General features: G+C 39.6%; 1 protein-coding gene across 4 annotated transcripts in view; it reads right to left on the bottom strand.

Annotated features, from left to right (window-relative positions):
- Map3k13 (mitogen-activated protein kinase kinase kinase 13) overlaps nt 1-16,850 on the bottom strand; it is a 160,669-nt gene extending 143,819 nt beyond the window's left edge. The window contains exons 1-2 of one of the 4 annotated variants that reach the window (XM_070029748.1): nt 16,762-16,850; nt 15,015-15,129 (exon numbers count right to left, since the gene is read on the bottom strand). The gene's annotated coding sequence lies outside the window, so the exon portion shown is untranslated. Of the gene's footprint in view, nt 1-15,014; nt 15,130-15,847; nt 16,215-16,241; nt 16,587-16,676; nt 16,731-16,761 lie in introns of those variants that run through there. The other 3 variants (XM_070029752.1, XM_070029750.1, XM_070029753.1) reach the window with 3 other exon arrangements.
- Nucleotides 16,851-17,692: the final 842 nt, after the last annotated feature.

Genomic DNA, 17,692 nt, shown 5'->3' with positions numbered 1-17,692 from the left:
CACTCCTGAAATGACACCTGAAAGAAAGGGATATGCACTTTTATTATTTTCATTATGTATTTCTCTATTTTTTTCCCAGAAGTTTTCTAATGAAGTGATTTTCAATTTATGGTCTCTGAATGAGCAGCATCAACATTTCCTGGAAACTTTTTGTTGTTGTTGTTGTTGTTGTTTTTGCCAGGTCTGGGGCTTGAACTCAGGGTCTGGGCACTGTCCCTGAGCTTCTTTTTGCTCAAGGTTAGCACTCCACCACTTGAGCCACTGCACCACTTCCATCTTTTTCTGTTTATGTGGTACTGAGGAATCAAACCCAGGCCTTCATGAATGCTAAGCAAGCACTCTACTAAGCCACATTCCCAGCCCTCTCCAAGAAACTTGTTAGAAATGTAAACCTCAGCCAGGGTGACAGTTTGAGTCTAGGCTGGGTTATATAACAAGATGCAGTCTCATAAGATCAGAAAGAGAATGGAAGAAGGGAAGGAAGGAGAAAAAAAAAGTGTAAATGACAGTGCTTCCTACCCAGACCCACTGAATCAGATACTATGACAGGGCCTAGAAATCTGTTTTAGTTAAAACAGGTTTAGTTAAAACGGACACACTCTACGTTCTGTTAAGTCCTACTGGGGTGATTCTAAGATACACTAAAGTTGGAAAAACATTTTTCTAATACGAAATGCATCCATTAGTTAGAGTAAAAAGGTACCATTTGGCTATATATTTTACATATAAAGATGCACATTTTTACTAAATTTAGTGCATATCCTAGAAGGGAGAACCCTCTTGCATTCATTGCAAAAACATTATTAAGCATCAAAGAATATATACTTGAAGAATCAGCAGCCTAATAATACAGGTAGGAATGTAATGATTTCCAAATCAGATGATGATACAGTAGAGATCTACAGGGTGCCAATGAGGGGGAAAGTCCAGGAAGCTGGGCTGGGAAGGTGGCTCAGTGGTAGAGTGCTTGCCTTGCATGCATGAGGCCCTGGGTTCGATTCCTCAGCACCACATAAGTGGAAGAAGCCGGAAGTGGCGCTGTGGCTCAAGTGGTAGAGCGCTAGCCTTGAGCTGAAGAGCGGAGGGACAGCGCACAGGCCCAGAATTCAGGGCCCACGATTGGCCCAAAAAAAAAAAAAAAAAAAAAAAAGTCCAGGAAGCTGAGAACAGCAGATCTAGTTGCAGTAACTGCTATGTTCCACCCTTCCTACAGGCAGTTTCTCACCAATATAACCTGTAGCCCAGACTGAGAAATCAGGACCAAAATAGTATTGCCATAGCAACATTTTAGTAAGGTCATTCCTCCTTAGAATCCAGAGGCCATGAGAAACAAGTAGGGAATATAGTCAGTCTTTGGAATTGCCTGAACATCCAAAGAGCCTTCCAATGCTAATGTGAAAGCAAGTACAATCCTTCACTTTACCCCTACATTTAAAAAAAAGTTGTATCATATTTTCCAAAACAGAATTTTCTGAAACACTGTGAACCTTTCCATGTCTCCAGTCCCTTTTCTGTGATTATTTTACTCACTAGTCTGAATTTGGTGTTTATCACTAAAAAAACCCACAACAACAGTAAATTCCTAGGCTGCAGTGGTAGCTCAGATAATAGTGTTTGCCTAGCATTTGTAACATCCTGGGCCCAATCCCTAGCATCACCCCCCCATATATATATATATACATGTATGTGTATATATATATATATATATACATGTATGTGTATATATATATATGTATATATATATGCACAGACACACAGAGGCACATACACACATACGTATATACACATGCTATACATGCATATAGGGAGAGATAGATGATAAGTAGATAGAATGACAGAAGGACAGACTTGGCCATGCCAATGGCTCATGCCTATAATCCTAGCTACTTGAGAGGCAGAGATCAAGAGGATGGTGTTTTGGGGCCAGTTTAGGCAGAGTCTCCATCCCTAGCAAAAAGGCAGAACTGGAGGCATGGTCCAAGTAATAGAGGGCCAGCAAAGCAAGCCAAACTAAGTAAATGTGAGGCCTTAGGTTCAAATCCCAGTACTACAAAAAAGAGAGATAGTTTTGAAAGTTGTTTTATTCAATGTTTTCCTAATCTTCAGTTTATTATTTTTACCATGAAATTCACAAAGTATATCCATATATCTTCTTTTTTTGGGGGGGGTCCAGTTGTGGGGCCTGAACTCTGGGCCTGGGCACTGTCCCCCAGCTCTTCAGCTCAAGGCTAGCGCTCTACCACTTGAGCCACAGCACCACTTCCGGCTTTTTTCTTTTTGCTTATGTGGTGCTGAGGAATTGAACCCAGGGCCTCAGGCATGCAAGGCAAGTGCTCTACCACTGAGCTACCTTCCCAGTCCCTATCCATATATCTTATTAAAGCTTTATATTCATCCACTATACTTTAAATTTTACTTTCATTAGTCATAAATGGGATAGATTTCCAGTAATCATACTGCTTATAAATTTCCATTTTCCTTGCAGAGTTATATCTTTTATCTCTATGTCCAAAATACCATCCCACACTGGGTATATACAAATACTTCTGTAAGTTACATGCATCAAGATGCTCTTGATATCAGTACAAGATATCTTCTTAATTTGTATTCCACATACAATTATTTAATGAATGTTGATCTGTTTATAAGTGCCCTATATGTAGTTTATTCCCTTCTTAGTGCAGCATGAAGTAGGAACTGCTTGCATTGTATAAACTCAAAGCATTTGTCCATTGGCAATTTTCTACCAAGATCATGTTAAACTTTCCTCCCTCTAGCCCCCCAACACAAATACTACAATTTCCAACAGAATCCTGATGGAGACAGAATCTGAGAGGTGATCCAGGCACCTGCATGACCTTTGAAATACATATGCAGCATAAAGCATCCATCTTCTATCTGCATCTCAGAGACTGGAAAAAAACATGTTGCTAGAGAGGCATCTGGCTTAATTTGAAGACAATGCTATCCAGGTGAGTATATTTTTCTCTAGCAGTCAATCTTCCAAGTACCCAGGAGAAGGACTTCATATGGAAAAATGAATTTTAAAAATGCCATGGTTGGGCTCAAGTAGCAAAGCTTAGCAAGGATGAGGCCCAAGTTTAAACCCCAGTACCACTAAAAGTCAAAAGAAATCTCATGGCTTTCCAGACACACAAAACTATTGACACCAAGGACATAATGGTTTTACCTATTATCATTCTACATTTCATTAGGTTCATATAAAGGCAATTCATTGCCCTTATAAGAAGCTGACCAAGACCAGGGTTCAAACTCAGTACCTGATGTTTTTGCTCATTGGCTGGTGCTGAGCCACGCCTCCAATATCAAGTTTTACAACTTTCACTCAACATTAAGATTGACTCAAGTTGACACAAATAGTCTTACAACTTACTGCTGAATTTTATTTCAATCTACAAATAATCCATCAAACGTCATTTATCCAAATTTTTCGTCCTTTTTTTTTTTTTGCCAGTCCTGGGGTTGAGCTCAGGGCCAGGGTGCTGTCCCTGAACCTCTTTGTTCTCAAGGCTAGCGCTCCTCCACTTGAGCCAAAGCAACACTTATGGTCTTGGACTTTCTTGCCTGGGCTAGTTCCAAAACACAATCCTCAGATCTCAGCCTCCTGAGGAGCTAGGACTACAGGCGTGAGCCACCAGCGCCCGGCTCATCCAGGTTCTTATTGATGAATGTGTAGTACCCCCAGACACCTGCTCTTTGGTGGAACTTTTTGCACTGACTAAGCTGGTACTCTACCATTGAGCTACAACTTCAGTCCAGCATTTTCAGCCTTTGAGACAGGGTCTTACGCCTTGCCTAGGCATGACTCTGGATTGTGATACACCTATTTTATGTTTCCTTTCATAGCTGAGATTACAAATGTGAACTACCAGACCCAGCTCTTCCATTGAGATGGAGTCTTTTGGCTCAGAACCTGTGTGTGTGTGTGCGTGCGCGCGCACGTGTATGTGTGTGTGTCCTGGGGCTTGAACTCAGGGCCTGGGAGCTTTCCCTGAGCTTGTTTTGCTCAAGGCTAGCACTCTACCATTTGAGCCACAGCACTACCTTTGGCTTTTTCTGTTTACTGAGGAATCGAACCCAGGGCTTCATGCATGCTAGGCAAGCACTCTACCACTAAGCCACAATCCCAGCCCTGGCCCAGAATCTTGAGTCTCCCAATCTCAACCTCACATACAGTTGGGATGACAGGCACATGCCATCATGTCCACCTATTGATTGAGAAGGGGTATCAGGAACTTCTGGCCTGGGCAAGCCTGGAACTGTGATCATCCCAATCTCAACCACCTAGGATTACGGTTGTAACCCTCTGGTGCCTGGCCCTGCTTCCATTTATTTTCTTTTTCCTTTTACAAAGATGCAATGAAAAAATTTTCATAGATTATTCACACAAATATAAACCACTATTACCCTTACCCAGGCACTGGTGGCTCACACATGTAATTCTAACTACTGAGTAGCTGAGATCTGAGGATTGTGGTTAGAAGCCAGCCTAGGAAGGAAAGTCTCATCTCCAATTAACAACCAAAAAGTTGGAAATGGAGCTTTGGCTCAACTGAGCGAGTCCTAGCCTTGACTAGAAAAATTCAGGGACAGCACACTGGCCTTAACTTCAAGCCCCTGGACAGGCAGACAGATAGGCAAATGAGAGGGAGGGGGGCACACACAACCATCATAATTCCTCCCTTCATTCACAACCAAAATTATGGAAACTCTTACAAAATAGCACAATGAGAAGGGAAAGAGCCCAGACAAGAACTAAAGGGTCCATGTGTCAATTCAGGGGCTGCAAAATTCTGCCCAAGTGAGAGTAAATATCAACTAATAAAGTAGAATATATGTAAGGGAAATGCCAATGGACTGGTTTCCATCCACTGGCTTGGCAGTACCGCCTAGTTTGGAACACTGATGGATACTTGGAGGCTGTTGAGACTAGGGGAGAGCTCAACAGCTAGTGACAGTATGTAAAAGGTACAAAGCTGACAGAGTTCCAGAAACTAGGAGAAAGTACCGGTGCTTGTCCCTCATGGAAAGGAACAAGAACAAAGTATGTTCAACTTCCCAGCTTTGGGGGATTTCCCAAGGGACTAGTTTCTATAAAGCATGACTTAGGATGCTGACTAAATGGGAATTTTGGATACCAAAGAGATGCTGAAAACCTGCAGTGCCACAAAAAGACACCAGAGGGAGGAAGAGACCATTGCAAGTTTCTGAAGAGACATCATCAAAGTTCTCTCCTAGCATAGCCCCAAAATGGAGCCCCCAAAAGCATCTGAGAGACAAAAACAAAACAAAACAAAACCCAAAAAACAAAACTCTCTCTGTATGGAGCCAGTACCTACCACTTGCAAAGTTATATATATATATATATATATATATATATATATATATATATATATATATATATATATATATATATATATATGATATCTACCAGCCACACCAACACACACACACACACACACACACACACACACACACACACACACACACACACACACACACAGAGAATGCAAAAAAAAACCACAACTGTGTGAAATGGATCAAAGGAACAAAATAAATCTCAAGAAACCAATCCTAAGTAAATAGAATCTATGAGTTATCAAAGATTTGTAATCACTGTAACCAACGTATGAAATCAGTCCAGATGCCCCTCAATGGGCAAACAGATTAAAAGAAAATGTTATATACTTACACATGGAATTCTACCCATCCGTTAGAAAGAATGATACTGTATTATTTGCAAAGAAATGGAAGGACCTGGAAAAAAATTATGTTAAGTGAAGTAAGTCAGGCCAGAGAAACAAAAAATACATGTTTTCTCTCACATGTGGAAACTAGAAGTTATAAATGTATAAGTAAAAGTAAACACTTAGGAGTAGCAAGCAAAGGTACACAAATGTATTAACCAAAATATGGTATACTCAAGGGAGAATTCAAAGGTATAGTTCCTTAGAAAGGCTAACTTACCGCCCAACAAAATAGATGCCAGGAAACCAGCACTTGAAAGGTGGGAGGTGGGACCAAGGGCTCAAGGAATAGAAAAATGAAGAGAGGAAGGGGGAAGAGAACCCATTCATAAAATTCAGTGCATACACTACATTTTTTTTAATTAGGAGAAGGGATGGGATTGAGAAGTATGGGGAAGAATGAGGAAAGGGGTGATATTGGTCAAGATGTACTGTATTCATAAAGTTCTATCAAATACAAATGTAGGCTGGGTGCTGGAAGCTCATGCTGATAATCCTAGCTATTCAAGAGGCTGGAATGTAAGGGTTGCAGTTCAAAGCCAACTCAGGCAGGAAAGTCTGTGAGGCTCTCATCTCCAATGAACTACCAAAAAAGCTGAAAATGAAGCTGAGGCTTATGTGGTAGAGTGCTAGCCTTGAACATAAAGGTTTAGGGACAGTGTCTAGGCAAGTTCAAGCCCCAGGACCAGCACACAGACAAAAAATTTGTTTTGCTTTAGTTGCTTTTCAGGTAGAATTGGTTTGACATGGGTTCTTGCCTCAAACCATGATCCTACAATCTTTGCTTCTGAAGTACTTGAGATTTATAGGTGTAAGCCACATGCCTAGTGAGTGATTGATTTCTTAAGGTCTAAGTCACCTCAATTCTCACTCATTCCCCAATTCACCTGATAACTATTTAAGAATCTATTTCTAAGAAGTCAATGACCTGTCTCAGAAAGAAAGCAGGCATAACCAGTGGACTTATGACTAAAGTAAGAAACTAGAATAATTAATGTCTTTAGGTATCTTTGACAGCTAACTTTGGTTCCTGATACTTGAAAACAAAACTCTACTACTAATCTTTTGAAAAGGGAAGTTAAAAAGTTCTTTGGTAATTAATCAGATACCACTAAATATTATACTGAAAGAACAAAAAGAAAGAAGAAAGAGATATTGAAAAGATAATTATTCAAAATATGTTCACTGGTCTTACCTCTTGATGACTCTTCACCACAATTGTAACAAAAGATTTAAAGAATGGCTCTTATGAAATCACTTAAAGACCATTATAAGATAAAAACATTTAATGACAATGTTTGATATTTAATCATTATTTAAGGTAACAGATTGTCTTTAAAGATACGTTTGATCTCTGCAAGCATGGCCAAATGGAAAAGATAACATACAAAGATTGATTTGGGGGAACACAGAAAGCTATTAAAGTAGGAATATCATGGTTGGTTTGTGGAGGATGATTTGTCTTGACAGTTTTCTTGATATTTTTGGTAATAATAGAAATTGAACTCAGGATCTTGCACTGGCTTAGCTTTCTTGCTCCTCAGCTGACATTCTACTACCTGAGCCATGCCTCCAGCTGGGCTTTTATTTTTCTTCTTTTTGAGACAATGTCTCATTAAGTAATTCAGGCTGGCTTCCAACTTTGACTTTCTTGACTCAGCCTTCAGAGTGCTTTGATTACAGACATACACCACCCATGTCTTGATGTAAATACTTTCTTGAATGAAGAGAGAAAGTGACAATGCCTTCAAATGAAAAAATTCAGACCACTTTACAACGTTCAAATGAAAAACATATCGAAAATATTGTAAACACTGTACAACATGAAAAAACGTAACCATCTGAAATTCCTACTCCATAAACAATTACTAGTGCCTATGCCTGTAGGGGGATGCCAATATCTGTTTCGTCTTCACCCTTAGGTCTCTCTGGAGAGGATTTTAATTTCCTTAATTTTTACTTCATTTGTAGCTATTTCTTTCAAGTTCATATGCAAATGAAAACTGCTCTTCCCCCCCCCCCAAAAAAAACAAAAGCTTTAAAAAATAATTATTATGGCCAGGCATTGGTGATGTACAGCCTCCTACTCAAGAGGCTGAGATCTGAGAACTGTAGTTCCAAACCAGCCTGGGCAAAAAAATTCATGAGATGCTTACCTCTAAATAACTACCAAAAAGTAGGACGTAGAGCTGTGGCTTAAGTGTTAAGAGTGCTAGCCTTGAGCAAAAAAAGCAGGTGCAATGTCTAGGCCCTGAGTTCAAGCATCAGAACTAAAATAATAATTATTATTATAATGATTTATTCTGAGACCAGGACTTGAACTAGGTATCTAATGCTTGCACTCATTGGCTATCTCTCTACCACCTGAGTCTTGCCTCCAAACCTAATTATTATTTATTATTATTAAAAGCAATTAATATTTGCTGCATCTACTATTTGTGCTAGGGTCAGCTATAAGTACTTCGGATCAATTAATTTATTTAGTCTTCACTACAATCCCTTAATTAAGTATACTTATTCCCAATTTACAGATAAAAAAATTTGATAGCCACAGAAACTAAGAAATTTATGTCATTGCTAATTAATAAAGAATAGAGCCAAGAATCAAACTTGGGTCTTCTGAGCCTCTAATCTACAAAACTGACTTTGATATAACAAAATTTACCAGGACTAGGGCTTTAACCAATTGTGCTGTACAACAATCCTGAATAGGGACCAATTAAACTTCCCAATACAGAATCAGTTTCAGAAGCCGCTATTCAGAAGGGATACCTTTCAGGAATATCAAAGTAGTTTAAAAATAAAGCACACCACTAAAATACTAACAGCGATAAAAATCATAGGTGACCTGCTTTCACTATATTTGATGTCAGTATAACTTGTGGAGGAGATGGGGAAAAACCAGTTGTTTAAGGATACAGGTGGACCTGTTGCAACAATGAGAAGTACAAGTTGTCATGTCCAAAACGACCTTTACAACGTTGGGGGGGGGGGGGAAGGAGAAGGATTGGGATTGGGGGGGAGGGGGGAGGCTGGGAAGGGATGTGAAGGGTAAACCAAAGGAGGAGGCTGCAATGCTTGGTAAGAAATGTACGCATTATCTGCCCATGTAATTGTAACTCCTCTGTACAGTATGTTCACAAATAAAATTAAATTAAATTTTTAAAAAATCATAGGTGATTTTCTTTTACGCTTAGGTTATCTTCCTTCTTTCTTTTCTTTTTGTGATATTGGGAATTAACAGTGCCTCCCAGGTGCTGAGTAAAGCTCTACTGCTGAGCTGTACCTCCACCCAAGTATTACTTTCTACATCTTAACACTATATCTATATACCTATATAGATCTATATACACACTCACACACAGATATCTCAACATCTATCTATAGTGTGTGAGTGTGCGTTAGTGGAGTTTAGACTTCGCACTTGCTAGGCAGGCACTCTACTGCTTGAACACCTAGAACGCCTTTTTGCTCCTTTTACTGTTGAGATAGGGTCTCGCTTTTTGCCCAGGCCAGCCTTGATCATGATATTACTATTTATGCATGTCATTTTTTCCCAGGGTTAGCCTTGAACTACAATTCTACTGATCTCTATCTCTTGAATAGCTAGGCATAAGCTCCTGGTGCCTAAATTACTTTATAACTTTTGTAAAGCTTTTTAAGCTTGCCACCACTATTATTAGCATATATATGCATATATATATATATATGACTTACACAAAACTATGTAAGTTTGTCCTTGCTCTTTTTGAAAATGAAAAAGTTCAATATATAATAAATTTCATGGTAATAATGAAATAATAATAGCTATTATTTAGTTAGTACCTAATTTAGACATATCATATCCATAATCTTTAACTTTCAGTAAAGAAATTAAGGCTTAGAATTAATGTAACTAACTAAAACAGCTAGTAAATATTGGCATTCTGATTCAAATCTGTGTATAATACTCTGAAGTCTACTACAATAGAGCCTCTTGAAATGCAAAAATAGCTGTCTAGTCTTTTTTTATTAAAATACTAGAGAGAGCTGGGTACCGGTGGCTCATGCCTGTAATTCTAGCTACTCAGAAGGCTGAGATCTGAAGATCAAGGTTTGAAGCCAGCCCAGGCAGAAAAGTCTGTGAGACTCTTATCTCCAATTAACCACCAGAAAACCAGAAGTGGAGCTGTGGCTCAAAGTGACAGAGCACTACCCTTGAGTTCAGGGATAGCATCCAGGCCCTGTGTTCAAGTCCCACAATTGCAAAACAAAACAAACAAAAAACTGGAGAGATCTTTCAAAATTCAGGTATTCTTGCTTGTCATCTACAACAAAAAATATTAAACATAAATTTTTTACATTTAGTCAGGGTTATCATTTTGAACATCTATTAATATAGAGCTGTTTTAATATAATCAAAAAGGTCTACTTGCTATAAGTTTCAAATTAGTTAGTCAGCTTTATGACTTTTTTCTTTTCCTCTTTTATTGATATGGCACATTCACAGTTTGTTGCTTTTACTATCCCATAGAATTAGTTTATAGTTAATTAAGCTTATTATACTGTATAAAACAAAAATACATAAACCAAGTAAGAAATTAATAAAAGCAAATATATATTGTATCTTATAGTTTGGGTATTAGGATAATATAGTCCTGGTTATAGGAAAGGTGAAGTTAGTGGTTAAGTGACCAGTAGAAAAGTGAACTATCATGTTTTGGGAAGCGGGGAAGAGGGGCAGGAGCATGGCAGAGGGAATAAGATTGATTGGAATATGTTGTAAATATGTGTGGAAAGGTAACAGTGAAATTCCCCCTGTACAGTATAACTAATGTAAGCGAAATTTCTTAAAAAGCTATGACTACTTAAATATAAAAACAATAAAACGGGGCTGGGAATGTGGCTCAGTGGTAGAGTGCTTGCCTTGCATGCATGAGGCCCTGGGTTCGATTCCTCAGCACCACATAAGCAGAAAAAGCCAGAGGTGGTGCTGTGGCACTAACCTTGACCTGAAGAGCAGTTCAGGCCCCATGACCAGCAAAAACAAAAAACAAAAACAAAAAAACCCAAAAAACATAAATACACTTGTAATAAATCAATTCAATGAACTGTAATAAATTGTTTAGAATTTCAAAGAAGCCTTCCAAATAATCCAGAATCTTATTATATTACCACATAACAAATCATATTAAGTGAAGTAAGCTAAGCTCAAAGGAGGATAGTCTTAGGAGAGGAACAAAAGGGTGCAATGCCTATGTGTACTTGATCATAAAAATAATATTTATTCAAATGAACTCCAGGAAATGAAAACAAGGTTTTTCTTTGTTTAAAAGAAAAAAAGGAAGAACTAATCCCAGATGTAACATTCCTATGTTCTAACTCTGCTCAAGCTACTCTAATGACCCAGAATTTACTATTAGAACAATCTGTTCCACTACTGACTAGTTCTATACCTTCTCCAATTCAAAATCAAATAACAGAGGAACTGGAGGTATGGCTCAAGTTGTAGAGCTCCAGCTGTTAGGAAACAACAACAACAACAACAAGCAAGAGTTTGAGGCCCTAAGTTTAAGCCTGCCCCATAAACCCCCTGCCAAGAAAGTCAAGAACAAAATTTCTCATTATGAAGTTTTCCCAACCTCTCTCTCAAAGTCTATTTTCTGAAGGGAAAAAACAACGAATAGTCCAAGTCCTCCTAATCTGGATCATCACAATTATCCCTTTTAACAAATCACAACAATAACAACATTCTTTTATCTCTAAATGTACACAGAGTAATGAAATTGGGATTTTGTGTGTATTAATTTTTATATGTTAATGGAGGTCTCTTTAATCTTGATCATGTGCAAATGCAATGACACTGTCCATCAGCTTTTTCCGTTCAAGGCAGGGTTCTACCACTTGAGCCATAGCTTCACTTCCAGCTTTTTCATGGTTAACTGGAGACAAGAGTCTCACAGTCATTCCTATCTAGGTTGTCTTCAAACCACAATTCTCAGATCTTATACTCCTGAGTAGCAAGGATTGCAAGTGTGAGCCATGAGCACCTGGCACAAAACAGAATCTTAAAGATATCTCAATCATAACTGTTTCTGTTGACAGGTTTTTCATTTTCTCACTCTCAAGATATGTCTTGACTCTTAAAACTTATAGATGACTAAACTTCTCTAATTCTTTATCATATCAAATGACTTTTCTCATTTCTCTGTTCCATACATGTAACTTTTACATTATGTTCATATTGTCTATGTGTCACCTTTACCATATTTTAGCATCTTGATCCAGGGAAATAATTTAACCCTTGAATTAAACTCACTGGTAATCCATTTTCCTTAGTAAGAACAGAGTCCTACTTCCAAATATCCTGGCCAGTAAATTCTCCTTTGTGAACACAGTGATGAATTCCAAGGACATTAAGAAGCAAACCATCATTTAACAGAGATGATCATATGCAAAACAGTCTAAACTATGGTATTGTAGTTCACTACTCAGGAGCTGAGGCAAGAGGCTGAGGCTGGAGGACAGCTTGAGCCCACAAGTTGAGTTGGGTTATGTTACCTGAGCAACACAGCTAGATACCATTTAACAAAAAATAAACAAAAATATCAACCAGTACTGAGGTGCAACTCAGTGCTACAGCACTTGTACAGCATGCACAAGACGTTGGGTCTGATCATTAGCACCACAAAAAAAAATAAAATGAAAAATAAATAAATACCTGACAGATATTTAACAATGTACACAACTGATTAAACAATTTAAGGATGTATCTTAAGTACCTGATTCTTAAGCAAGTTTCATATAAACCCTCTATTAATAAAATGATTGTTATTTTTATATTTCTTATCTAATCTTACTTGCCTATTACTATTATGCCAAATGACCCATAATTAAAGTGTGGGAAATAAAAAGACAAGAGAAGTAATGTGCCAGACATTTTTGCTGAGTCCAATGTAGATAATCAGTAAACTTAAAATAGGCAAAGATGGTTTGCTGGTTTTAATAAAAGAAAAAAATTCATTCTCTTGAAAGGCCCTAAGCCAAACAACAAGGGCAAATAGAAATAATTTTAAGATTTGCTTAAAGTTATGTTCTCAAATAAAATAAAATACAATTTAAAAAAAAAAAAAAAAAAAAAAAAAAAAAAAAAAAAAAAAAAAAAAGATTTGCTTAAAGCATACAGACTTCCAAGTCTGGGGGTTGCAGCTCAGAAATACAATGTTAGTGTGATGCCCTGAGTTGGTTTCCAGCATCACAAAAGAGCAAATGAAAAAAGCCATGCCACTCAGAAAAAGTGGGAAGCTAAGAATAATCATGCCCAAGCAATACAAATCTAGCTTGCAAACAAACCATATTAAGCTAGTAGCATACTACATATTGTTCATGACTACTGAATTAGACAGCACTAAGCTTTCAACACTAATAAGTTCTTATTAATAGTAACAACTTAGTGTGAAGGTTGAAAACCTTTTATAGTTCCACCAAACCTTCCTTGCAGCTCTGAAAAAAAAAAAAAACACCACACACAATTGGGTTACTGTATAACCCAATACTTCTAAACAAAATTGTAAGGGAAGAAAGTCATAGGAATAGTAGTAAGTCTGCAGATTTGTTAAATTATCTTAAAGTCTTGCTGTTTGTTTGTATCATGAAATAAAAATATGCCTAGAGTGAAACATTCAATCCACATACTTATGTATGTATATAAACACACATATAATGTGAGTTTTAAATTTTAATAAAATTGATTCTTGCTCTTATTCTAGACCATTAGTTTCATTCCTCATGGAATTCTGTCCATAGCTCCTTAAGTTTGAATAAAATTTGTATGTATATAAATACATGCTTCTTAAAATAAAAACTGAAAATATACTATGTATTTCTCAGTTAATTATGTATCTTAGAAGATTCTTCCATATCTGCATCTCTAGGCCCACTTCCTTTTTTTTTTGGCAGTTGTGGGGCTTGAACTCTTGGCCTGGGCGCTGTCCCTCAGCTCTTCAGCTCAAGGCTAGCACTATACCACTTGAGCCACAGCGCCACTTCTGGTTTTCTAGTGGTTTATTGGAGATAAGAGTCTCATGGACTTTCCTGCCAGGGCTGGCTTTGAACCATGATCCTCAGATCTCAGCCTCTTGAGTAGCTAGGATTACAGGCGTAAACCACCAGAGCCCGAATAGTAAGCATTTATTTAACCAGACATCTGCTGACGTACATTTAGGTTATTTCTAGATGTTCCTGGGTGTCTTCTCATTCCAAATGATATGGTGACAAGTATCTTTGTATGCAAATTTTTTTTGGTTTTGTTTGTTTTTTTTTGGGGTCCGGTCATGGGGCCTGAACTCTGGGCCTGGGCGCTGTCCCTCAGCTCTTCAGCTCAAGGCTAGCGCTCTACCACTTGAGCCACAGTGCCACGTCTGGCTTTTTTTCTTTTTGCTTATGTGGTGCTGAGGAATTGAACCCTGGGCCTCATGCATGCAAGGCAAGCACTCTACCACGGAACCACCTTCCCAGCCCTGTATGCAAATTTTTGTGTGCAAAGGAAGTAAGTAAATGATAGATTTCTAGAAGCACTGCCTATTATAATTTAAACAAATTCTAAACAAGAAGTTTACACACTTACAAGAGGCCAGAAAAGTGCTTAGTGATTAAAAGATTCCAAACATCACCAAAAAGCTAAAGTTAAGGTTTTGAAAATTAGGAAACTGATGGATTAGGAAAAGTGAAATAGAAAACAAAAAGAAACTTTACCCTGGGACAGAAAGATAAAAGGATGAGAGAACAGATCACCTAAAAGGAATAATGGGGAGGGACTTGGGAAGAGGGAGAGATGCATAAAGAGAAGGAAGAAAGTGAGGGAGAATACAAACAGGGAGAGAAGGGGACAAAGGGAGGGAAAAAAAGGGAAATAACATAAATGTAAAGAAACATAAAGGACATTTTGGGGGGTTCTTCCTTAAACTTAAGGCCCAAAATAGAACTATCAACAGATTTAGACATAATTATACAGGCAAACTTAGATGCCAAATGATGCCAAATGACTATTTGAGGCCTAATTTTTATGGGCTGCCCACAGATAGATTTATTTCTCCTATGCTCAAAGTGTTGGAAAGGAGACTCCCAGAAAAGGAAAGAAAGTAAAACAACAATCTTCCAGGAACAATATAATTTATCCATCTCTTTAATTACACTATTGAAATTTCCTTGGCCCATTCAGAGCTATTCTAATATCTCACCTAATGTAAAACATAGTCAACAACTTACCTCTTCCAAAGTGCTAGGAATTGAATGCCACAATACAAATTGATTCATGTTTTTGTCCATTAATATTCCGTGCTTTTCTTTAAATGAAGTCCATAGGTATCAGTGCTCTGCAAAACTGAAAACCTCAAGAATGTCAATGTACATACCTAAGTTACCACTTGGATACCAACTCATTAAGGAAAACAGTTACACTATTGAGATTTAGATGAGCAAAGTTTAGAGGACATGAAAATCAACACCACACAGGCAAAAAAAAAAAAATTAGACTAAGGCAATGATATTTTGGGGGGTTCTTGCTTAAACTTAAGGCCCAAAATAGAACTCAAGAAATTACAAAATTACCTTTTATCATATTTATATTATTCTAAACACAACATCACAGTAACAACATATAAAAATAGAGATGATTCAGAAATTGAAAAATGAAGAATTAAACATGGGCAAATTTGTAAATTTTAAGGACTTCAATAAAGCATTTACATGGGACTTTTAGTGCCTTCAACCTATTTGAAGATATTTAACTGCTTAGTAGCTTCTTGTTTAAAAAAAAAACACAACAAAACACATACACACATAACACACACACACACAAAATGTAGAGAACAATTCAGTGCTCTCCGCCCTGCTCTATCCAACCTTACACTAAGATAATGGAACTTCTCAAAGGTTTCATCAGAGAGCCCATAGACACAAGCGTCTCACTGGGACTGCATGTAGGGTGGTGATTCATGTCCAGATCTTATTACACAGCAGAATGTGTCATCTGCACCGTATTCATTTGATAACCACAAGCAATCTGGTTGCACTACTTGTGTTTCTGGGTGTATACTCACTCTTGGTTACATTAAAGGCATTTTTACTTTGTTGTTATTATTGATCTTCTTGAGGGAAAGACTTCTACAACTGCTTCTTTATGTATACACAACAGGAAACTTCGACCTAGATTTTTAATACATTTCTATTTACGTTTTTGTTGTCATTTTCATTTACCTTTCAAGTAAGAAAAAGCGGGGGGGGGGGGGAGGCAAGCGAGTTTATGCACTGAGGGGAAACTATGGAGCATCACAGTGAGACAGCTACACCTTCATCATTTGAGGACACACACCACCACCCCGTGCCATTCCCCTGCAAGTTTTTACCCCAGAAAACCAAAGGAACCTGCAAAATAGTCAGATAATCGCCTTATTGTCTCCCATTCCCGCCCCAGGGAAAGACACTCATACATACCCATTTCACTAACTTTAAAACAAAACGAAAATCTCTGCGTCTCTCCCGCGCAGCACTCTCCTAAGACACTGGCTAAGAAACGAGATCACTGGCAGTGATCGCTACCACTCGGAAGAGGGCTGCTACTGGCATTGACAAGTTGCCCTGCCGAGCCGCAATCCGGCTCTTCCACTGGGGATCGCGCTCACCCGACCACCTTCTCGAGGCGCCAGGCAGTGCGCGGCACCGGGCTAGCCCTCCAGGGAAGGGGAGACGGGACCCTTGCCCCTTCCTCCGGGCCGGCCGGGGGGGTGCTGGGGGGCCCTAGCTTGGCTCACCGCAGTGCCCCAGACCCCATCCCTCCACCCCACAGATGTTCAGAAGACTTCGACCCGGCTCCCCAGTGTTCCCCAAGTCCTCAACCCTCCGGGGAGCCCTCTGCCCGCCCCCACCTACAGTGAAAGCCGTCCCTCGAGCTCCCCGAGCGGCCAGCCCCGGACTCCACCTCCGCCCTCCCACTTGAAATCCCGCCCGCGGTTACCTGCCCGCGTCCGACGCTCCTAGAGGACCGGACTCCCGTCCCGCCCCCGGCGACGCCCTCCGCAGCTCAGCACCGCCTCCCTACGCAACTTCCGGCTCGTCGCATCCGGTGTGGGGGGGAAAGCTTGTGCTTCTCCGCCATGTGACGTCATTTCCGTCGCGTCACTTGTTTTGTTTCCCCACGTCGGGTGTCTTTGCTTTCTCCCCTCCCCCGCCCCCCCCCACGCCCGATCGCCCCGTCTCCGTCCTCTTTGCCCGTTTCTGCAGTGGCCGCTGCCCGCGGTGCGAGTTTGTCGCTCCGCTCTGTTCGCCTGGACTCTGGCTCTTCTGAGTTGTCTGCCCGGGGCAGGGTTTGGCAGTGCGAGCTCTGGGGTGGGGCCTCTGCTTCTCGGGGTCTCTCGCTGCTAGTGTGGTGGTGGTTTTTCTTGGGGAGGGGTGCTGGAAGTCAGGGCCTGGGCGCTGTCCCGGAGCTCTGTTCACTCAAGGTTGGCACTCTACCACTTCAGCCAGAGCTCTGCTTCCGGCTTGTTATTATTGTTAATTCGAGCCGAGCTTCACGGCGTTCCCTGGCCCGGATGGCTTCGAACTGCGATCCTCAGTTTCCTGAGTTAGGATTACAGGCATGAGCCACCAGCGCCTGGCTCTCTGCCTGTTTGTAAGTGTGAAACAATACTAGTGCCTAGACCTTAGGCTTGGTGTATTCCTTCACTGGCATTCTGAACCGCCTCAGTGAGCGCTAATTGCTGTTTTATTTGTTATGAACTCTTGTTCCCCGTTAGAATATATGAATGGGTGGAAGGCTGGAGTCCGTTTTTAACTTAAAGGCTAGTCGATGGTTCTTGGTACCTTTTTCCTTAGGAACTATGCACTCCTTCAGGCAAAGATAGAATCACATATGAGAACCAGTCCTACCTGAAACCATACTTGGAAAC

Source organism: Dipodomys merriami, unplaced genomic scaffold (assembly GCF_024711535.1).
Source record: "Dipodomys merriami isolate MVZ:Mamm:240054 unplaced genomic scaffold, mDipMer1.0.p SCAF_2, whole genome shotgun sequence".
NCBI lineage: Eukaryota > Metazoa > Chordata > Mammalia > Rodentia > Heteromyidae > Dipodomys > Dipodomys merriami.
Note: the sequence above shows the minus strand (reverse complement) of the source record. Positions and strands in the feature narration are given on the sequence as shown.